Raw genomic sequence first — 23,762 nt, forward strand, 5'->3', positions numbered from 1 at the left:
AGCAGCTTATGATCCTGTGCACGTATTCAATCCCTGATCCCACAATGACTGAGTCTTCCTCTGAAACATTCCATAGTGCAGCCTGGCATAGAATCAGTGGGGTATCTTGGTTTGTCTCTTTGCAGTTTGTCAGCAGTTCTAACCTTAATTCCAGTTTCTGAGCTAAAAGAAGCTTCTGGACCACTAGAAGGATGGCATGGATGTGGTGGTCTGTGCTTTATGGAGGGTGGGGCACCACAGAGCTGACAAGTTTGGGAAAAGGCTTGAGCACAACTTAATTTCATTAATTTTTAAAACAAAACCAAATTTCTTTGTGGTTAAGAGGTTTTTATCTTTGGGATGGTGCTATAGAGCAGCTTGGCAAAAGGAGGCAATACAAAATTGTGGTTCACAGTGTGGCACTATGCACGTTACCACCCTTGTTTGTTTATTGCAGTAACAAATGCATATGATGCAGTTTAGTCAGAACAGGTCAGTGAAGCAGACCACTCCTTACAGGTCAGTTTTTCTTGAATGCTAACTAATACCATTTTTAGTATGTGGAACTGATCTGTATGTAATACTACTTCTAAAAAAATATGAATGTTTTGGAACCAAAGTATTTACATTAGAAATATACCTTTATTTGAAGTACTTTATTTGCTTATGTGACACTAAAATATTTACTAAAAAAAGAAAAGTCTACTGTAAAAGCGGGATTGTGTTCTTTAATACATATGGAAATTCAGTTTTTAAAGAGAGGAATTTTTTTCTTGTGTGATAAGCATCAGCAAAAACAATGGTGAAGTCGTAGGCAGTGGAGAAAGTCTGGGTAGTAGCAGAATTCACTGTGAGAGGCCTTACAAGGTGTAAGTTTGATTTTGTTTTCCAAAAAAGGGAGAGTGTTGCCATTTCCTTGAGGGTCTGGCATTCTCTGGTGCAGTTATTAATCAAATCCCCCTTAGCAAGAATTGTCTGACTACAGGAAAATTTTGGATCTGGCTTGAAATTTGTTTTTAGTGCTTGTCTTAAGGGAAGAAGACTTGAAAATATGAGTTGTAACAGCTAGGCAGGCAGAAAAAGCTTGTTTTTCATTAGTCCTACTTAGCACTATTCCCATGAGGTTTGGAAGCCTTATTCACAATTTTTTGCAGGCTTTTCTCATGATGTTTGAAAAGCTTATCATTAGGCATCTTGCAAATTCACTATTTAAAACACTTCCAGAGGAACTAACTTCAAAAATATCATCCTTGTTGGGGGACTTGAAAAAGCAGACAGAAATGGGAAAGACAAAACCTCTCTCATTCCAATAAGTGCATGGGAAGTTTAGTCTTGCTTTTTGTTATGCTACAAATAATCAGATGTCTCCTTTTCGAGGAACAAAATCAGATCTGAGGACCAAATGAACTTGAAAACCAGTATGAGGATATAGGAGCTGTTATCAAATATTTGCCTTTTTTCCTTCTTTCTCTTTTAACTGTGGTTATGGGCTTCAACTGTGCATCATTTTTAAAACATGGTGTGTACTCAAGCTCCTAGAAAACCCATGCATCACCTCCCAGGCTGTTGGCCGGGGTTGCACCTGTCGTGTGTGCAGATCCACACAGGTGGACATGAGGGCAAGCTGCCTGTTGCTTATTTGATTTCTCTGTTTCCCATTGTCTGGCTGGTTTTGATGACAGACTCTGCTAGTAACAATTACCTCATTATAGCAATTTCCATAGAAAGAAGCAGACTTTCACTTGTTAATTAGCCCTGCTGGAAAGAGCAGTAGCACAAGGTTGACCCAGCTGTAACAACTGCATTCTTGTTGCTTTTCCCAGAGTGCAGTGGGGTAAATAAGTATGCCTTTCCCCTCTTCCAGTTATTATTTTCTTTCTATAATACTACTAGGATGCTGATGGATAAAATCTCTGTAAAAATAGTACTTAGTGATGTGTGAGTTCAAAGCAGAATGTCCCTTGCTTGTTCTGACAGAGCATATTGCAAAACCCTGTTATGGTGCGTGTGCCAAGGTAGTAAAGAAAACCCCATTTCTCCCGGTTCTCTGGGAATGAGTCCTGGGTAGTTTAGACTGAGTGTACTGTAATGTGGGAGTACAGCAGCCAGGGAGAAGCTGTGCTCTCTGCTGAGAGGCTCTCTCCATTTGTTATCCCAAACAGCCACGAATGGCAGAGAATGTACAGAGCTGTGTCTTGGAGCAGCTGCTGGGGCAGGGCTGCTGGCATCCAAGCAGAGACAGGTGACTATTCCTAGCAGTGTCCATACTCTGCTCACATTTCTCATTTTGTTTTAGCCCTGTGTGATTTCCTTTAAAAGCAGCAAAAATAACATCCCAATCAATGTCCTTCTGCATCTCATAAAAAGACCAGATTGGTACTGCTTATCCAATGTTGTGAATTCAGCAAGGGCCTATAAGTGGTTTAAACAGGATAAAAAAATAAGGCAACCCAAAACTCAGAAAGTTCTGTCCAGAAATTTCATATTTGCTAGGTATGAGTTCTTCAGAGTATTAAAAAAAAATTTAAAGATTTCTTGAAATCTATGCTATGCCCATCTCTAGGCAGATGTAAATAATGTAAAATTTTAAATATGCAGATAGCAGATATTGGTGGTTTAATGTCTGTCACCCGCCTACCACCACAGCCTGGGAAAATGTAATTTTTTTTCAATCTGCTCTTAAAGGTCAGATAATTTGACAGAATTCAGAAGAAAAGCAGATTTCTGAAGGCAAAATTGTATCACTTTGAACATTGACTTACCAAACACTCCTAACCATCAGTAGCAAACCCTATTCTCAAGTGCCATGACCATACCTGAGGACATTGGCAAGTTTATCTTACTGGATGAGAGATGTGGCCATGTCTACGTTTCACGATTTTTCTGGTACATTTTCCTGTTGGAGTGCTGTTTTCATAGGGGTGAAGGCACTTTCTTACTCATTTTATGGTACTGGCATATCAGGACTCTGTGCCTCGTGACACCAGTGTGTGGAGTGTCTCCTGCCTCAGGGACCTTCACAACCTCCTGTGGCATCCTGTCCATTGACCACTGCTGGCAGCTGTGTCAGTCCCTCGATGTGATCAGGTGCTTCTCAGCACCATCAGAGCCTCTGTACCTCAGCCAGGCTGGTGGCCAGGGACAGCTTTTGATACAAACACATCAATATATATAAGTACATGATTTTTTAAATAAAATATGTATCTGGACAAATATATGTGGCTTCAGGCAGGGCGCCTGCACGTGACACACGTGTGGGTGGTGAGCCAGGGTCCCTTCCTGGAGGTTTCTGCCCAAGACCCCAGTGCTGGAGGCATCCCCATCCAGGCACACGCAGTGACCGCGGGCTGTGTGGCTGGGAGGAGCGCTCTGCTCCTGTTCAGCTGCTAACAGCAGCAGAGGACAGCGGGGTTTGCTGCAGTGTAGTGTGCCATCCAAACCTGAGCTCCTCTGACACCTCTCGCCTTGCTGGCATTGACCACAGGTTTGTTTGTTCGTCACCCCAGCGGTGCCACGGGCTGCGTGGGCACGCAGCATCATTGATCTGTTTACTCGGCGTTCCCCTTGTGGCCGCCGTGTTGTGGCGAGGACTTTTATTTTTTGCTGTGGCAGGTGACATCGCGGGTGTGTGTGTGTGTGTGTGTCAGCCCAAGGGACTGAGTCACAGCCCTCCCTCCACCCAGGGCCAGCGGCACTTCCCCTTTCCCGCCGGGGTGAGCTGCCAGCCCATCTCCACAGGTCATCTTACCAGCCTGTACATTGCATTTTTTTGGTTTTTTACAGAAAAGCCTGAGAGACGGTGGCAGCCAGACCAACTTTCTCTGTAACCCAAACCAGTGAAAAGTAAAATCCATCTCACCACATCAGTTTTGTTTTCACTGCTGGCTCAACCTCTCCTCTCCCTCTGGCAGAGCCCTGCACAGTCATTCAGTGCCCGGCTTGGGGGTGGTGTGGTTGTTAGCTCAGTGGTGTATGACCCATTTATTTTCATAATACTTAGATACCCGCGCTTCTGCGGCGTTCGGCACACAGGTGCTGCGACCTAAATCCTGGGCAGAGAAGCGCACACCTGATTCCAGCGGCGTGCCTGGGGAGCAGCCGGCTCTGCCCCAGCCTTGCCGGGAGCTGCAGGAAGCCGGTGTGCTTTTGGGTCTAGCAGGCAATTGATGAGCAAAGGCAGGTAAAGGTGCATTTCTCTGGAGCCAGCGCTTTGTCTTCGATCATTTAGTTAAGTATTGATTGCTAGCTGGTGGGACACGCTTCCTGTTACGATGTACACAGAGTAGAGACGTAAAGGCGCTGCATTGGATCGTTCTCTTGCTATAATAACCGGCACTTTCCGCGACACCAAGATGATTAATGGCACAAGATTGCTCACTCTCAACATCTCCAGACACGGCATCACCCTCGTGTTGGGTCTGGTCTTAAGATAGATCTTTTTTCCTTTATTTCTTTTTTACTCAGTTAGTTGAATTCGTTTTCTGCGGGTTTTCAGATGATAATTAGGTTTATGCTTGTGTTACTTTCTGTAAATGGAAAGAATCAGGCACAGGACACACAGGAGAGTAAACTGGCATCACAGTAGCCCTGAGAGTTTTAGGTACAAAATTAAAGAGTAATTTGCAAAGTGACTTGAAGTAAAGTGGATTTAAACACAATGAAATCATCCTTGACAGCAATTTGTTTGAAGTTCTTCTACTGTTATGAGTGTAAAGGGATTTTTTTCTTTTTAATTGCCAGTTTCTGGGTAGAGTATTCAGCATAATTTCTCACAGGTAAGTGAAGCATTAACTCCTTGTACCTCAGTATTTTGGGCAGTGTGGGAAGAAACTGAGAGTTAGGGGGAAGCACCTTCTCTACTTCATCATTTAAAAATCAGTCAGTGGTCAGCTAACTTAGAGAAAGACTTTACCAGGGACACTGGTGCTGGGAAAAATGTATGAAAATCCACCAGAATCCTGGACAGTAGATAGGCACAGCATGTGAAAAGTTGTCTTCAGTGTTTCACAGAATATAATGGCACTCTAGATATAAACTGGAAAAAAAAGTAACAGCAACTAGCTAGTTTGCATTCCTTGTTCAGATGAGCCATGAGTTTTGGGGCTTTTACATTTATATACTTTTGCTGTAGGTGTTGGAAGTGTGGGTGGCCACGAAAAAGCAGTGGTTACAATAAGATTTTCCGTTTATTGCCCTTTGTGTACGACTAAAAATAAGATTCAAATGCTTCAGCATTTGTGGAGCAAGCATAATATTTCTCTGCGATCTGATGACTGGCTTGCCTGCAGCTTCAGCTCTGTCTGGTGGGTGAGTCCTAGGTTTTAATGCTTGTAAATGGGTCTGTGTTGGAAGGAGAGTTAGAGCTTACTTGTGGTGTGGTCTGGCTGTGTTAGTTCATCAACTTCTTACTGGAAAAAAAAAAAAAAGAAAAAGTAGTTAGGCTTAGTACATAAGTTAAAGGTGGTGATGAAAGAATTTTGGAAGCAGAATTGTTCTGCTGTCTGGAAAAAGCAGCTTTGGAGAGGACTGAAAGATCTTTAAAGTCAAAACTTTCAAAACTTCAGTGGTGTACCTTGAATTGTTGATCCAGAACTTCATCTTCTGGCAAAGAAAAAGTGAAGCAGAGAAAAAAAAAAGGAAATCTATATAAATCTGCTGAGCTTGAGAAACAAATTCTCAGGGTTAACTTTTGGCAGATAAAATCCTTTTGGTTTGCTTTTTAGGGTGACTGTTGAAATACACTATGTGATGCTTTTCCAAGTAGTTGCACTGGTTAGGAATCCACTAAACCAGTTGTGGTATCTTGAACTACTAAAGTGTTCTGACCACATTAATTGATATGTCAGTTCGTGGTCAAGAGAAATATTAAAGAGAGATGTCAATATATGCAGGGAAATTTGTAGCTTCATGGTGTCAGCTTTGGTGCTGTCCCAGCTTCGCTCATTAGTAGCTGTGGCATTTCCAGAGAATGAGTGTGCCTGTGCATGTCAGGCTTCTCGGTCTGATGTCATTCTTGATGGATGAGAGGAGAGAGCACCTATCCAAGAGCTGCAGGACCCAAGGTAGAGGTTAAGAACTTGCTCTCTGCTGTGTGGCAGCTTAAGCATCACTGCTTTCTTGTCACTTCATGACCTTCCCAGCTTTGCCAGGCTTTGCAGGGCAGCAGAGGTGTTGGTCTTGAGAACTGGGCTTTATAAGACAATAGGTTTTCACTCTGACTAACACCACGTGGTGCGGAGGATGTGAGGTGCTGGGGGCACTTAGAGGTACACGCGCTTGTTCCATGGACTAGTCACGCTGTCAATGGTGAGTCTTTCATTAGGCAATATGAAATCCCTTTAAATTAGCTTGGTGTAGTCCTCCCTCTCCTCCTAGGAGAGCTCAGTGCCTGTCATTGCTACCTTACTTTTGCCTTTTTGCTGAAATGCTCCTTTCTGCTTTTACATCTGTGCCTGCTCATTGAACCGGCTCTTGCTCTGATACGAAGTACAAACGGCAAGAGAGCTGAGGCAGTAATCAAGACTTCAAATATTTAAGATGGGAACGGGCAAAACTTCAGCAATTATTAGTTTCCCCCACAGTGGTTGCTGCAGGGAATTACATTACCTCTGTTACAATCACCTGCATGTCTTAGTCCTGTAGGTGCCCAGATGCCGACAAGGGGCATAATCACTTGCTGTAATATTCTTCTGTGGAATTTTCCCTTTTTCAGTACAGTTGTAGAGGTGGTTTTTTTCTCCCCACCCACCCTTCCCCTTCTACTGCTGCAGGTAAGTTCAAGCCTGATGGCTTTGAAGATAATGACAGGAGAGAGTGCAACATGTGCGTCATGTGGCAGCGGCACTCCCGCGCCGATTGCCGCTGCTGCGCTTTCCAGCGGGATGAGACACGCTGGGCTCTTCCAGGGGTATCACCACACAGGCTATTTTTAGGGATGGCACATTGGGTGCATTGTGCAACTATCAGTACCCACTGCTGTGCTCTTCATTTTTTCCCTTGTATGGTGATGAGGTTTTTAAGGTGTTTGCCTTTCTCTTGAAGAGGTAGTAGGATCTCTTTTTGATTTTTTTAACTACTTGTAGAGGTGCTCCGGGGAATCTGTGACGTTATGTTTTCTATACACAGTTTGAAGGGAACAGTCCTACATGTGGCCACTAAATTAGGATTAGTGCAAGTGACACAAACAATGTGGTTGTGATTTTCAGCTGAAGAGTTCTAACAACCTCTTGGGTTGCAGAGCAGAACTGCTACCTTGGGAAACCCCCAGCTTGTTTTTGGCTTTTTTTTTTTTTTAACTTTACCACAGAAAACAAGCTGTAGTCAGGCATTTTTACAGTTTTCATAAACTCTTTCTGTGGCTCTCATCGTCTGGAGTCCCTTGAACAGCCATGTCATGCTATACTGTGAGACAGTGACAGCAGCAGATGCTTTGGGATGTGGTGCAGCCTCACAGTGGGAGCAGAGCTGGACACAGAAGTTGACTGGTGGCTTCTGTCCATCGCTGCTGGAGGAGCAAGGCTGGCCAGTCACAGGCTGCTTATCACAGTGCTCAAATAATGCAAAAACATTAGCAATGGAGATTTGCTGTAATGGTGTATTTTAAGTGCGTCTCTGCTCTGCCAGCTTCACTTTTAATGCACTCGGCTAAGGAATGCTTTGGAGGTTGCTGCTAATGGATGGATCTCTCAGAAAATTGGAATTTTGAAATAAGATTGACACTTTGGAGTGAGAAATATAAATCTAATGAGAGTATTTCAGCAGAGGCTTGTAATTAGGGATGAATGGAGGGAATTTGTACGCACAGTCTGCAGAAGGGCACAATGGAAGGTGAAATTGCACCCTCTGTGCTGAATGAGGGATGAAAGCCAATGTATCAGTGTCATGGCATGACAGTGTAGAGTATAAATGATACTGTCACTGAGTGCTGCAGAAGGTATCAAGGGAATTCCACTCCAGTAAATTACATTACTTAGACAGACCTGAAGGCATTGTGTCTGAATGATTGGAGGGAAAAAGGTTGTCAGCACAAAGCAGAAGATATTATAGAACAACTGGCTGCAGGCTTGGAAAGCAGTTTTTTTCTGATGTTTACCATGCAAAGCTTTTCAGATGCTGTTTAAATTTCTTTTTTGGTTAAATTACAAATGTATTGATGAAAGAAAAGTGTTTTTTGAGGTGGTGCTTGGAGTGGACACCAGCCTGCAGCAAAAGGTGTGAGCATGCACAGCTCCGATTTTTTCATTAGGATTTGGGACTTCTTCGGACTTGAGAAAAATCTAGTTATGTGTTCCCAGCTCAAGCGGTGTTTTTTAATGCATTGCTTCATTTCACTGAGGACTTCCTTTCTGGCCTAGCTTTTGTTTGTGGGGTAATTCTAGCATAGATTTGTAGAGAGAGATGGGTTGTTATTGTTCTCAGTAGCAGTGAGGGGCTGGACTGTGGTGAGGAGCAGCAGATCATGGGACACAAACTTTAAGGTCTCCTTTAGAGGCGTGGTGAGGTCCATGATGTGGGCAGGTAGGAGCGTGATGTCATGGGACAATGCAGCAAAAATCCAGACTTACCCTTTCAGCATGTATGCACTAATGTAACACAGTGTGTTCCTCACACTGTTCTGCATTTTGCCCACCAAACCCCACTGCTAAGGCCAGTCCCAGCCACAGGGATGGTGTTGAATAGAACAGTTATTTCTCACAATTTTATTCTCTGTAACAACCTACTACATCCACCCGCACAGGGACAGTACCTTAGAGATGGGTTTAACTGCTTCTCTGTCTCTGACCTCACACACAGACAACACCTACAAGCTCCTGTAATTTCCTAATTTGCTCATGGGTGAGACAGCCCAGCTCCCACAGTTCTCCCAAACTGCTGCTTGATGATTAAACATCTGTTCCCCGAAGATGCTGAATTTCATCCTGTGGTACATAATAAGCTCTTCTTATCTTGGGGCTTCTTGTAAAACCTCAGCAGTCTTTGTCCTTCTTAAAAATGTACTTTCCCACTTGTCTACTCATAAAAAACAACACTAAAATTACATGCTATAAGTAATGATAAGGGAGCAGGCTCCGTTCCTCCTTTCCAAAAGTTGGTTTTTGGCAAAGCCCACACAAGGCAGGAAGATGGACATGCAGCACAGTCTTAGCAGTCCATAGAACAGGCTTCTCCACATGGGAATGGTGATTCAAGTTGTGGGAGCATTAACCAGGAAATATGGCCAAACTGAAGGGTGCTGACTCTAGCAAGGTAGCAGTTCAAATGCTCCCATGGAAAGGCTTCAGCCCCTACAGCCTGTAGCTGGAAACCAAAGCATCAAACCCACAGGCTGTGTGGAAAAGCAGTCAGGCATCTGTGGAAAAGAAGTTGCCCTGTGTGGGCTGGGATTCAATAGTAGAGCAATTTACTCTACTGCTGGGTCCTGATCATAGCCAGAGGTGAGTGGGAGGAAGCAAAGTGCAATTTCTATCTATACCTCCTGCATTACAACTGGGTTGGAGTAGTCCAGGGTGTAGGACTCTGTCTGTCTGGATAAAAAAAGGATTTAAGATATTAGAGATGTAAAGTTTGTCCTTAGACCATCATTGTCAGGGGAAACTACTATGCCTGCTTGAGCACCTGTTTGTAGTAGGAGTAAAAATCTGCTGTCACTCACTTCCCCTGTGGTATTTTGTGTCAAAAGCTGGCATTTTGACACATCTGGTTTTTTGCATGCTGGGAAAGCAAATGCTTTTTTCTTCTATTTAGTGTCATTTTTCTGGTCATGATCAAGCTGTGTTTTCAAAATGTGGCTCTCTGTAGTCATCCATTAATCCACAGAAAGTCCATTAATTCTCACAGTCCTAACTACTCATATGAGGCCATTTTGCTCTTCCCATGCTTGGTCTTGCAGCATGAATGCCTATAACCAGCACCTGTGAAGTCACCAGGGCCATTCGGGGGAGTGATAGGTGCAAAACTGGAATTTAAATGCTGCAAAGTTGTGTGATTGCAAGAGTGGGATGAAGCAGGAGAAGGAATGACCAAACTATGCCTTAGGGAAGAGTGGGAGACTAACCAGTATTGCTTTAACTGAGAGAGATATTGAGCCTGCTCAGTCAGAGCAGTATCCCCTGGCAAATGAATTTTGTTGTGTAAATGGCTCCCTATGGTCCCAGAGGACTATCACTATCTCTTCTTATCTTGTACAGTGGATTCCTAAATAATCACTCTTGGTGCAGGAGAGCTGCGGTTTACTAAGTGTAGCTAACAAGTCGGTGTTTTAATCTTCATTCTCACTCCTCATGCTTTTGATAACACAGGGCTATAAAGTTTGACATTGTAGAATCTTCTCTATAAATTCTGATTTGCTTGCTAAAAAATCAGCCTATTATTTTCAATTCCCCTCTTATCATTAGTGTTATTAAACTGACGATTGATGTGTAAAAACTGCCATTTGCATGAAGTTCACAAAACTGCAATAAAAGACACTTTTGTTCTGACTTGGTAAGGAAAGAGAAAAAAAAAGCAGCTAAATAATGCTAGTTCTAACAGCAGAGATGTTCATATAAAGACATGTTCTGAACAATAAGATCGTTTATCCATGTATGACATAAATACATCGGAATTTAAATTATGAGAGATCTTGTGAAATGCAGCAAAACGCACACCACTGGCATTGTGAAGTTTCCCTTCTCTAAAGCCCTGTTCTCAGGGAAAAGCAGCTTTACTTTTGCTTTGAAAATCCATTATCATAAGCCTTTTTTAAAAAAACGTTTGTCGTAGTGCAATATTAAAGCAATTTTATACCCTAAGAGCAGCTCTTTCGTAAGGTAAAATGCAATCCCATGTGTGTATATAATTGCGGTTTATAATACTTCTCACAGCCCTAATTTTCCCAAAATTAAGAAAACCACTAACCTTTTTAGGCTTTCCTTTTCCTAATTGTTTCTTGTTCTCCCTGTCTTTCTTCCACAAAATATTCTTTTTTTAAAATCCCTGCTCAGGAGGGAAAAAAAAAAAAAAAAGACACAGAACACTCTCTGGATTCATCGCAAAACACTGCTTGAAGGAAGCATTTTAAGAGTTTAGGTTAAAAAGTTTCTGCTTCTTTCAAACTACATGGGTGACACTGCTATTTTGGGAGACCATACCATCTGCTTGTTAACCAAAAAGCAGGGAAGATATTCCTAGTTCTAGTATAGGTTTTTGGGTTGATTCCACATAAAATTCCCAACTGATCTCCGCTTGTGTTTGCCCCCTCTATAAGCTAAGGAGAACAAGGCCACTCATCTCTTCCGCCATCACAGCTCCCAAGGTGAAGATGCTCAGCTTGTGGTCCTGAGTAAGACATGGTTGTTCACAACAGGAACAATCCATTGAGATCTGTGAGGTCCCTAATTCTTCCCTGCAGGTGTTCATGTCACAAAAGCTGTGACAAGGAGTAAAAGAGCAATATAGTTCTCAGCCCCTGATGTGCCACAGGTGATTGCTACCTGTGGATGAAGAAGAAGGTGTTTGGGAGAGGCTTGGTTGGGTTCTGTTGGAGGAGCTGAGTTTTTGTTTGTGTTTGAGAAAGAAAGGGGGAGGACACATTTTCTGGGGTTTGCTTGCTTTTTGAGGGGGGAAAAAGGCAGAAGGACAAGGTTTCCTGGCCCACTGATCAGCCATCTGCCAAGCAGTGCAGGTGGAAAAAGTGCAGGAGCTCGAGAGGACAGTAAGATTGTCCTTCCCTAGGTGGAGAGGAATGGCAGGACTTGTAGTGCAGATGGATTCAAGGAAAAGGTTGACATGAGTAGGAGCAAAGTGGAGTCTATGTATTTTGTCTTGTGAGTCTGTGGGAAATAGCAAAGCGGAACATAAAAATGTGAGAAGACGTTACTGTGGTCCTCCACCGGTGATGGAGACATTTGTCTGAGAAAGGAGAGATTTAAGTCTATATTATATTGCTGGAGTATCTGCAAATACATATGTATCATCATTACAGTATCTTCCTGACTGGCAAAATGTTTCATCCAATCTCTGTTGACAGAAAAGATTGCCTACTGATAATTGCTTTGCTTAAGTGTCTGATAATATGCCAGAAATGAGAGCATTCTCTGTTAGGTCATCTTTAATTATGCATGTACCACCTGTCAGCTTTAAATCTGGAGAAGATTAGTTTTCTCATTGGATTTAGAGTAGGGAAGAGAGCCTTTAACAAGAGGACTAGGCTGTTGCAAACAGTGTCTATGGGGGAGTTTCACAGGCAGTCTCCTCATCATCCCTAGTCATGGATACCGCTGTTGGCACATGCGGAAATATTTGAAATATTGCCTAAGCTTGCTGCCGTAGTGATGGGTTTCACAGGAAGAGGATTTCAGACCATCTGTTGCATTTTCAAGTTTTCATCTTTCCCCATACCAAAGGGAGAGGGAATGCTGAGGTGGGGGAGGACACGTGGCAAGTCGTGGCTCCTTTGGCAGTGCTGGGGGGAAATCCCCCCCAAAAGCCATGTGAGGGGGTTATTCACCAGCCACTGGTGAAAGCACATAATAAAACTGGTCAGGCCAGTACAGACATCCCAAGTTAATAGGAAATTAAGGGCTCAAAAGACTGAAAATTTATGAGGATGGGTGCTTTGCAGAAAACCCTTACAGGGAGAGATGGTAAAGATATCTGAGGATATTAAATTAACATGGTTGCCATTACCAAGCCTACTTAGGATATTAAAAATTATATTGGAGAATAAATTTATCTTTGTTCAGAGTGGGGAGGCAGTAATTGTTTGGGAATAATTGAAGGGATTTTCAGTCCATGGGAGAATACTAGCTGTTTATTTGGTACAGTAACAGATTTTAGGAATCTCCTTGGTTTTCTGGTCTCCTTTACTCCAAGGCCGGTGTGGTTGATTGTTCTCTGAAATGCATCATTTGCACCAGAAAACAGAAAAGGGCTTTGTTAAGCTTCTCACCAGCTTTTGGCAGAAGAGAACATCACTTGAACTGTCAAGCACTGCTCCTGCTGCTCCTTGCCTATGTATCTGAGTGGCCAGTGCTTCCCCCTCTCTGCAATTTTGGTTTTCCAGCTTCTGTCATCACTGCCTCAGTCTCCTGGAAAGAATTCCTCTGTTACACTGGTTAGCTGACACTGATCGTTTTTTCCTGGTAATACCTTCAGCCAGAGCTATTTCTGAAAATCTGGGATTTGGAACAGTAGGTCAATTTGTAAAACAACGAGCGAAGAGGGACAGATGGCTGTGGATACGAGAGCATGTTTCTGTTCATCTCCATTTGGCTTCTGCTGATGCTTCGTTGTTGCGCGAGCGTTTGAGGCTGTCGCTTCGCATTGGTTATGTGGTTGTTGCTCCTTTGCTTGAAAGACTGGCCTGTGGCACTTGTCATGTCCCCACTCTGCTCCAGTGGGGCTCCAGGGCAGGCTGCCTCTGCAGAAGCTTGCAGTGCCTTTGCACCCAAGGACATGGAAAGGGTTTGCAAGACAAGTGGATTTTCTGCTCAGAAATCTGGCTGTGTTTCTCTTGACCTTTTCTCCCAGGAGCTGCACTGGGCAAGGCTTTCCTGATAATTCCTTTGCTCAGGGTAAGGTTGCTGGACTCACCTTTCTTTATTATTCCTGTGTAAATGATTACAACTTCTCCATGGTGTGTTGTGCTGCTGGGTTTTGCTCAGTTCTTAGGCAGATTCTGATGGATTCTGACTTGCTTGCTCTGTCTCTCTGAGTAGTGGTGCCAGTAGCATCACCTTGATGTAGCTGAATTTTACAGACCTGAAATGGAAAAGCGTGGGGGTGTGCCACAACCCTTTTTTCCTTGCTCGTGATTCATTCAGCTCTTCCTTCCACCCTCCTATTTCATGCTAAAGGGCTCTCCAATCTTGCAGTGGTCACTGGAAGACATCTCTTTTGTACAGGCTCCTTCATTAAATACAAGGGTGTATGCATCTCATTATCCCGTGCTACTGCTGAGCTGTGCAGCACCTCTGGGCACTGCAGGAGATGTCCTGTTCACTGGTCTGAGAAACAGCCATACTTAACTGAATGTAGTACTTTGCTTTTGTCTCTGGAAAAAGGGACAACTGGATAAGATTTATAAATACCCATAAGAATTGAAATCCTTACTTCAAACCCTCTGAACTCTTTTGGCTTAAGAGGTATGGCTTACATAGTCCTCAGACTATGGCCGGTCCTGGGGGCTCTTCCTTGTCCTATATTTTAGAAATGATTGCTTAAGCTACCTAGAGCAGCTTTTCTGGAAAACCTTCCTATTCTCAAACTTGGGATTTCCTATCTAATGACTACTTCCCTCTTTTCTCTCCTGGACTGCTCTTCACTGGATCTTGTCCACTGCCTTAGTCACAGGAGGGGCTTTAGCTATCCTCTCCATTCCTCACAGGGAGACTCATTTAACAGTTCTCTTGTAACCTTTGGTGTGTTGCTGGTTTTAGGCTTCACATGTTTTCTCTCTGTTTTCACTCTTTTAGAAGCACTACAATAAAACTCTTCACATATCAGATTTAGTATCTGTTATAGCAGAGACTTCCTACAGGATTCATACTTTTCCTTGCTTGATAGTGAAGCTGGTGAAATTCAGAGTGATGTGTTTACATTGAGCTATCTGACTGTATACACTGCTAATTTTAAGAGGAAGGGGGACCCTTCTTGGGATAATTAGTTTTGCCATGTTTATAGACACAAGCATGTTTTTCTTGACTCGGAGGCGGCTGCTGACAGCTGGTATTACAAGAGTTCACTGGGAGTCTCATGGTCCATGTGTCCTTATGTATACACAGCACAGAAACGTTGAAGCCAGGGAGAGATAATGAAGGCAGTGATGCTAAACCCTCTAGCAGTGCCCAGTAGTGAAGCATTTGAACAGCCAATGTAAGCCAAATTCCAGCTCCTGTCTAGGTTGTAATGATCAGGAAAATCACCTTGCCCTTTAATAGATTTTACCAATCTGGTTGAGCAGCCAAGTCAGGGGAATCATTTCTTTTTACTGCCACAGCAGTGGCTGCACAAGCTCCTAAACCAGGGGGTTTGTCTGTGGCCCCACCAGCACATGAGGGTGGTGCTGCATGTCCCTTCATGCCCTTCTGAGCTGTAGGGGCAGGGCAGTGTGTGGGTCAGGCAAGTGCCACCATCAGGTTTTGTGGCCTTTCCACCGCAAGCCAGTTGGCAACACAGTGCTGAAGATCGACGGTAAATACGCACAACCTTCTCGAAAAGTTCAAGTGGGCAATCAGAGCGCAGCAAGTGGCTGCTTTTACACTTTGGTTACAGAGTGATTCTGGAGGGATTTCAAGGAAATCTCTTTGTAGCAGGAAGCTGCTGCTCTAGGCAGCTCATTCGATGAAGGAGCTGCGCCTTCTGCACCTGGTGCCTCCTTCCCTGGGCTCCTGGGCTGCTTAATAAACACATGAGTGCGGCCATTATCAGCCAAGCTCCGTTTCTCTCGCCTGTGCTAATGTGCTGCTATTTTATGTCACATCAAGTGAGGAGGGAAAACGGTGATATGAAGCCATTCCTCCCATTCCTTAAATAGGATTGATGACCGCAGCTTAACAGCATTCCAAGAAAAAGACATTTGATTGAAAGTGGCCAGAGCTTCCCCTGAGATGCTGAATAAGGATGTTCATCCTGGTAATAACTCGCCTTTGCCATTTTCAGAGCAGGCGTTCCTATTGCAAATCCTGCATTAGCTTGCTGCAGTTAAATGTGCACACACATGTCTGAAGGTACCTCTTTGATTTTCCTCCTCTGCCTCCCCCCACCTCCCACACAGGCCCAAGGGAGCCCCACTGGCTCATCGACAGCTCCATCTCGAGGTGGTTCCTCCAGCAGCACTGCTTGTTGCCCTTTGGTGCCCCTTCAGCCATGGGGGGGTCTGCTGTGCTCTGCTGTGCAGGAGCATCAGTGAGCTTTCTGAACACCGTGAGCTGGAATTCCCTCTGGGCCCCTGCAATGAATATTGCAAAAAACTGTGCTGAGCAGGGGAGGGCATTGTGCTTTTATGTGCCATGGCTTGCCAGTTTGAATCACATCTGTTGTGTTGCAGGGGGGAATATTGCTTTGGTTGCAGTGGGTTACTGGAGTACTAGCAAGTCTCATTTGTAAGGGGTCCTGGGCTTAAGTCTCATCTCATCTGTCACCAAGACAAGGAATCTACTCTGACAACTTCTGCAAATGCTGGTTTCACTTTTGTTTACTTGTTTTCCAGCCATGTTCTTTGTTTCTGAAATGGTGTTTACATACCGTAGGGGTTTTTTTATGCAAATCAATTAGTTTTAATTTCTTTCTCAACTACCTGATTTTTATCCCATTTCTTCACCACCATCCTGTTGTTAATTCACATGATTATGTGATGTGATATCCCTCCCTGGTTAGCAAAATGTTAGAATAGCTGTTGGCAGCTTCTGAAAGGGTAATTAGCAAATAGGAATTACTCAAAGATGTGCGCTCTAGCCTAAGTAGGCATTTTCCAGCTGTTTGCAAGTTCAGAGACTCATAGGCACTTTCTTGGGCTCTAACACAAGATTAATTACTAGCTACTACAAAAGAACATTTACAAAAACGTGTAGTGTGCAATCCAGACTACTGTGTTTTGTTCCTTACATTGGAAGTGGACATCTTTGTCAGTGAGAGCAGGATTTTTACAGTGCTTGGTAGTCCTTTTCCTGAGGAGCCGAGCCTCTTCATTACAAAGGGATGTCACACTCAAATCAGAATGGTGAGAGCTGCCTAAGGAAGTGCTGGGGGCTGAGTAGCTGAGTCCTGGCACTGCAGGGTGTAGCTGTTCCTGCCTGGGCACAGCTAGGTGCCAGTGCCTTTGTGCTGAGTGCCTGAGCCAGGAGCCTCAGCTCCCGAGCCATTCCGGTCTGGCCCAGGACATCCTCGTTTCCTTTCTTTCTTATGTGCAGGAATTGCTGTTCACCAGGCTTTCTTTAGAAAGCCATTTACACTGCTCTGGCTCATTTTGCATGAAGAAGCTCTCGTAAATCAAATACAGCCACACAGCTGTGCTAAAGGTCTCCTTTTTATCCACAGGCAGCTACTGCCAGCCTTCTTTTATTTCTCCTCATTCCTATTCTGTTGTTCCTTCAGGATCAGCCTGAGGGCAGTTGTATTTTTGTTTGTTCCCTGCAGTAATAAGGTAGTTGATCCCTGATGGTGCAATGGAGAGAGGGGGCAGGCAGAGGGCAAGTGCGTGGCTGGTGTATTTGGACTGCTTGACAGTTTTATTTTAAGCTCAGGGTCCTCTTGCCACATCCATAGCCTCTTCTGTTCTGTGCCTTTTTGCTTGACATCTCTTGTGCCTAATTCTCTAATCAGCTGGATTATCATCTCTTGGCACCGTGTCCTCACCCACTCTCTAGCCTCTCACCAGTGATTACCTCTCCCCTCTCATCTCTTCTCCACTCTGACACTTCTCCCTGTTTGCTTCTCTGAGTGCCTGTGACTTTTCTCTCTCCTCACCTCCCAGCATCATCCCACCTCCCAGAGGGAGAACAGACAATTTCTGCGAATCTTCTTTCTCGGCATTGCCTTCATTCCTACTGCTCTTTCAAGCTCCTTGGCAGCCGTTCCCCTCTCTGTTCTGGGCAGTGAAACATCTCTCTCTCTGCTGCCTGTGCCCTCTTTTCTGCTCCCTCCCAACAGCCCTACATACTCACTGTAGTATGCAATGCTTTTTCTTCAGCTTCTTCAGTTTCTTTTTGCTCACTGAAAACACTGGACAATAGCCACTCTTTCTCACAATTCATTTCCCTGTTCTTACTCCAGCCCCTCTGCCTCTCTGGAAGCAATGGAGCTAGGACTGGGTTCTTGCCCCTTTACTACAGACCTTTCTCCCTGGAAACTTCTCCAGCCATCCCTCCTCTGCCTTTCCTTCTGAGTAGCTCTTGATCCATGATCCCCTAGCCTCTTCAGCAGCCTCTGTCTCCAAGGTAACCCTGGTCCTTTCCCTCCTTTTTTCTTGAACCCTTCCACACAACCATAATAACACAATTCTTAGTCTCCTTGTGGATGTTGCTCCTGGCTCTTCCCAATCCTTTCAACTTTTCACCATTGCCGCTGGATTTTCCCATTTCAAAGGTTTTCTTCATGTCTCTCTTCTATTATTACTAAAAACATTTACACAAATATCTTTTTCAGGGTTTTAATTTCACCTGTTTCTTGTGCTCTTTCTGGAAAAATTTTTGCCACATGTAGCAGAGAAGAATGCATGTGTGCATGTGTACTTCAGGTGAGAGATGTGTGGAATAATGGCCACAAATAATACTGAGACACCTAACTTCTACAGTAAAAGGAGCATTTCTTCTTCATATAAGGATGGGTTGCTCTGTCGATAGGACTCTTAATTAAGAGACGTGTCATTTTTTAATGTTTGAAAAACTTGTGCCAGATGACATGAGACACACAAAGATAATAATGCATATTTTTAAGAGATAGTAATTAAATATTGTACATATGTGTGTGCATGTATATAGATATATGTATATATGTGGAGATATATATGTACATATATATGTATGGTTATATATAAATATATATACATACACATATATAACTGTTGGCACACCCACATATGTGTCTGCTTTTAAGACACTATAAGTGAGAAGGGAATGCTGTGATGGAATAGCACCATGCCATTCATAATCCAGTGGTGGCTGTCCTGTATTTCATCAAGCAACAGGTATTTATTTAAAGCATTTTAACGTTCCCTTGGGCATATAATCAAACTGTGTCTTACTCGCACTTTGAATTCTTGAGGTAATGGCATGAATCTGTGGATAGACTTACCTGATCTTGACCTCTGATAAATATGAATTAACTGAGCCTACAAGACTCCAGTCGTCTTAATGGCAAAATCTTCATTTAGTCTGATAGCTCAAAATTGTCTCTTCTTTTCCTGAAGCTGTGTCTCTTTGTGGTCAAGTTTGTCTAAAAAGATTGGATTTGGTCCTGCATAACAATGTTTACATTCTTACAACAGTCCAAGAAACAAACTTCATTGATTTAGTTAGAAAGACTTGTGGAGTGATTTTCTAATTAATTTATTTTTTTATTGCAGTCTGCAATATAGGTTAGGTACATTTAGGATAGGCAGAAGTTGAGGGGGAAGAAGTAAGAAAAAAGCCTGCTTGCTTTTACATTGAGGACTGTTCTCTTTTACATGAGACAAACTCCCTGGCAAGCACTAGAGTTTGCCATGTAGGCTGGTCTCCTTTTTAGCACAAAAATTGCTCTAGGGGTTTGCAGGCACGGAGAAGTATTGATTGTTTCCTAGCACGCTGTTTGTATTACATATTTCAGTTAATAATTTGTAATGCTTTTAGATTAGTTTCGTTTGAAATACTAATCAATGAGCTTTATAGATCTCCCGCTTTATACATAAACATGCCAATCTCCAGTGGAGCATAAGAGTTTTAGTTTATCCTGGATTGTTTATACTATATAATTATTAATCTGTAGTTTAATCTCCTTGTCCTCGTGCTTTTATGGCTTGATCCTGCTTGTTGCAAGGGATCTCAAATCTAATTAAAGGGCATAGATTAATGGCACTCAACACCTTCAAAAGTAAGTGCTGGAATGTGTCAGCTACGTCCTGTTGCATGAAGACCTCCTGATGCTTCTTACTCTATGTGTGCAGCAGAAACAGGACTGGCTGCCTTGTGTCTTGCAATTTCACTCTAAGAAATTTCACTCTATGAAGTGTTATTTTGAACCATAGTAGGTTTTCCAGACTTGAGGTGCACAGAGTCACAGTTTTCTTGCTGTGATGTTCTCTCAGACAGTTGTTGGAAAACCACCACCAAAGGATTTCAGCTGAGGGGGAAAGAAAAAGAAAAAGAAAGCTTGAAATTATGTGTTGATTTCCTAACGTTCAGCATTTTTTTGAGCTCTTCTAAAGCTCTGGTGCCCTCGTGCTGTGGAGCAAAATCATGAAATCTCAGCTGGAGAGTGGAGTGGGGGGGACACTGCAGCCATTGCTGGAAATACATCTGGCCAACAAGAAATTTTGCTAAGGGAAGCCCAGGGCAGCTAGTGGCTTCTGCTCAATTCTTCCTCAAAGGTTAGGTTTCTAACAAAACAGGGGGACCTGTGCTCTGCTTGCTCCACCATCTGCGTTTGGTGTGGTGTTGCAAACTGCTCGGGTGGGATTTTGCAGACCAGTGATGGTCAGCCAGTTCTGCTTGGGAAGCAGGAATCTCCTGCTCCTACCCTCATCCTCACCCTCGTGAGCTCAGGGGTCAGGTTACACAATGGCACCTTCAGTTTGTTTAAAGCAAGGAAATTATGCACAAAAGCTGTTAAAAGAATATAAGGTTGTCAAGTCAAGTGAGAAATGTTATAACATCGCCTGCTCAGCCTTCAATTGAATCCTGCGTGCATGCAAATTTGACAGTCTTTAATTGCATGTCTCCAAGATCTGTGGAGAATATAGCTTCTCAATTCATATCAGAAAAATCATACAGACTTTTTTCTTCTCTGAAAAAAAGAAAACATTCTCTTTTAAAGATTGTCCAGACTGTAGGTATGGGTGTACATTTCATCAGCCAAGCAAAGCTTCCATAGGTCACAGCTGCCCAAAACACAGCCCTGAGCAAACCTGCCATGGTCCTGAAGGTAGTGTGCAAGTGGTGACTGCCACTGTGCAGACAAGGACCTCACTAATCTTTTTGTGCTGTCCTCAGATATGCCAAGGTGTCCTGGAGTGTCTGCCCCCTCGTGAATGGAGAGGAAAAGGAGAATTAGCAGCAGGTGGCACTTGCCATGCCACTGAGGGTGGACAAGGCTTGGGATTTTGTTGTTTCCTAGCTATGGTCTGCAGAGACTGTGGGGAATGTCTGATTTTGGTGGCCTCTTTCTCTACCAACATTACATTCCCCTTGAAGATAAATGAGCAGACAGGGGCTGTAAATAACCATAGAGGGAGAGAGTGACAGCAGTGAATACCCAACCACATAAACCAGCCTTACGTAAGTCTGGTGTAACTCTAAACCAGTATATGTAAGTCTAAACCATAAGGATTGCACAAGAATCACTTTGTTTGACATTTTATTAGGCAGGTTTCTAGCATTATGGGAGAGGCACTGGAGAGAGTGGTACCTGAGCAGGAATCCAAAAGATTTTCAGAGTGGAGTGGTCCACTCCACTCCATTGGAGTGGTCCTCTTAGAAATGGACTGGAAAATACATGTTTGTGACTTGTTGCATGAGAAAATGAAGCAAGAAGGGAAGCAATTTTTCAGACAGTACTATATGTGGACAGTCTTAAATAACATGAATCACAGGGTCTCAAATCCTGTTCAGTGACCTTGTGCAATCAGAGTACATCATCTACTAGGAGATTATGAATTTATGCATGTGCTGTACTCAGAATTGGAAAAGATGTTTTCCAAAGTTAGAATCTGTTGTGTTGGCATAACATTGCATTTAAAGTAAAAAGCGTTGAACGCACTGGGAATTGTTGAAGAATTTTCTGCCAGCTCTCAAAATTAGGATTTTACACTGCCATCAATAACAAAAAAGTTACTCTAATGAGAAGCCATTCTGGTTAAATGAAGAAATACAAGTAGTGATAAAACATTTATTAGTTTAATACCCAAAAAGGGAAAATAGAAAAGGCAGAAGTGTTCCCCAGGTGTTTTTTGTACTTGAAACTGTGGCAGAGGATGTGTCCATCCTGTGCAGTAATATAGAAAGAAGAGAAAGTTTGCGGCAACAAAGGAAGATCTGGGAGGCAAGAGTGGTTGAAATTAAACATTCTCATATCCTACTAACTTTTACATCCAGGAATTTTAAAGGAAGTAGCTGAAAAGCTCTGTTAAGTGGCTGGTAATTTATAATAAATCTTGGGAAATGGGAAATTCCAGAAAATTGGAGGGCTGCCAACTGTATTTCCAATATTTCACAAAGATAAAAGGGATGTCCCGGGGAACTGATGGCTGGTTTATCTTGACGTCAGTCCAGGGTAAAATAGTGGAACAGCTATTTCAGAATCTGTCAAGAGAGACCTTGGAGGTTAAAGGTACAGATAATTCCAGTAACAGTTGAAGAGAGAGCCTGTCAAAAAAACTCACTGGATTTCTTTGCTCTGTCAGGATTGCACGTCTGTGTGATAAAAGCAGCTGTTGATTTGCCTTTAGGAGGCCAGAGTAGGTGGTCCTTTCTGCATTTCAGGCTTGTGAACCATATAAGGAATGCCCAGAGATTAAAACTCCCATGACAGAGTTTCAAACAGAAATAGTCAAGCCACTCTGTTTCCCTGGGATAAAGCGTGGCTTAGTTTTGGGTTTGGGGTGTTAATCTCCTATTTGATTTGATTTGATTTGATAGCTTTTGCAGCTTTAAGTGTGCTTGAGTACATTGTAGTTCTGTGGGGGTAAAGAAAAATCAAGCTTCAAAAAGCTTCATGAAAAGCTCAACAAATAATGCAAGTATTCTCAAACAAAGATAAAATCCAAGTTCTTCGTATAGCAGTCTTTGTAGCTTTAATCCCTCGTTCTTTACCATGGCAAAGAAGATTTCATAAACTCTTCTGGATCTTACAGGAGAAGGAAAGCTTGTGTTTGCCTTCTGCTGGCTTTGCAGTCCTGTAAGAAACTACAGATCCAGATGCAATGTTGGCTTTACGAACCCTCAGAACAAGTACCCAAATACATCAAATCTTTTCTTTTTCTCTGGGCTCCTTCAGACTGCAGTTGCACTATGTCCAAGTGTCCATTTTTGTCTCACATCCTCGCCTTACCTTGGCTGTAGTCTCGTAGCTGTTGGCAGCAGAATTGATTGCTTTCCGTGGCCCTTTCTCCATGGGGTGATTTATTGTCTACAGCAGGAAAGGCACTCAAGTTCCAGAATCAGGGCCCATCCATGGATAAAGGGACTTAAAGTAGGCACCTAGGTATATGTCAGACTCTGAGAAGAGTGGGAAAGCTTGCAACTCCTGCTTAAACCTTCTGATAACAAAACAACAATTCTCAGATCTTTGCAGGATCAAAACCACATTGGTGTAATCCAGGTATCCCCTTGGCACTTGCTCTGAATTTCTAAATAGTCATTTCAGTCATCTTCTGATCATTTGATCATTATAAAAACATGTGAAAATAGTTTTTTTTGCATATATTGATTGTACTTTCAAGATTCAGTGTAAATCTCTGGATCCTAATGCAGTAGTCCCTAGAATATATTTATTTGTTATAGATTAGTCAAAAATCTATGATCTACTGTAAAGAAACATTTTTTCATTCAGTTTTTAAGGGAGAACGTTATAGTTGGTATCCCTTTGGTTATGGAAAACACTGCACAGACAGATAATGGCCCACTCTTAGGAGAAGGCAGCACCTGTATTCTTTCCTGAGAGCAGAAGGTGCAAAGTTAACACCCTAAGCAAGTCTGTCCCAAATTTAACCCAGTGACCTACTGCATGCCTCCCTGCTCTTCACACATTAATCACTGCAGACACGTTCCAAAGGACATGCCAGTTTGTGTCCCAAGGAAGGATGAAGGATGTTTTGACCACCTGCTAACTTGCAGCAAAGATGAAAAGCTTGCATTTTAGGGGGTAAAGCAAAGAGAGCAGATTTTTCCCATAACAACTATGCAGTATGACAGGAGAAAATGGGATCAGGTTGCTTTCCCAGCCTCTGCAATTTGTGTAGTTAAAGGTGTTCACAGTGGTTTTGGCCATAGCCTCTCAAGCAGATAGAACTGCTTCCACTGGTTCTGCAGATAGGCTGGAAAAGCAGTAATTAGTACAGCTTAGTGAAGGAAAAGAAAAAATTTTGAGAGAGAATTTTCCTGTTTGCTTAT

The 23,762-nt window shown here is 43.0% G+C and overlaps 1 protein-coding gene across 7 annotated transcripts in view; it reads left to right on the forward strand.

The window, feature by feature from the left end:
* BACH2 (BACH transcriptional regulator 2) overlaps nt 1–23,762 on the forward strand; it is a 188,123-nt gene that overhangs the window by 104,935 nt on the left and 59,426 nt on the right. The gene's annotated exons all lie outside the window — the stretch shown is intronic.

Source organism: Agelaius phoeniceus, chromosome 3, assembly GCF_051311805.1.
Source record: "Agelaius phoeniceus isolate bAgePho1 chromosome 3, bAgePho1.hap1, whole genome shotgun sequence".
In the NCBI taxonomy this organism is placed as follows: domain Eukaryota; kingdom Metazoa; phylum Chordata; class Aves; order Passeriformes; family Icteridae; genus Agelaius; species Agelaius phoeniceus.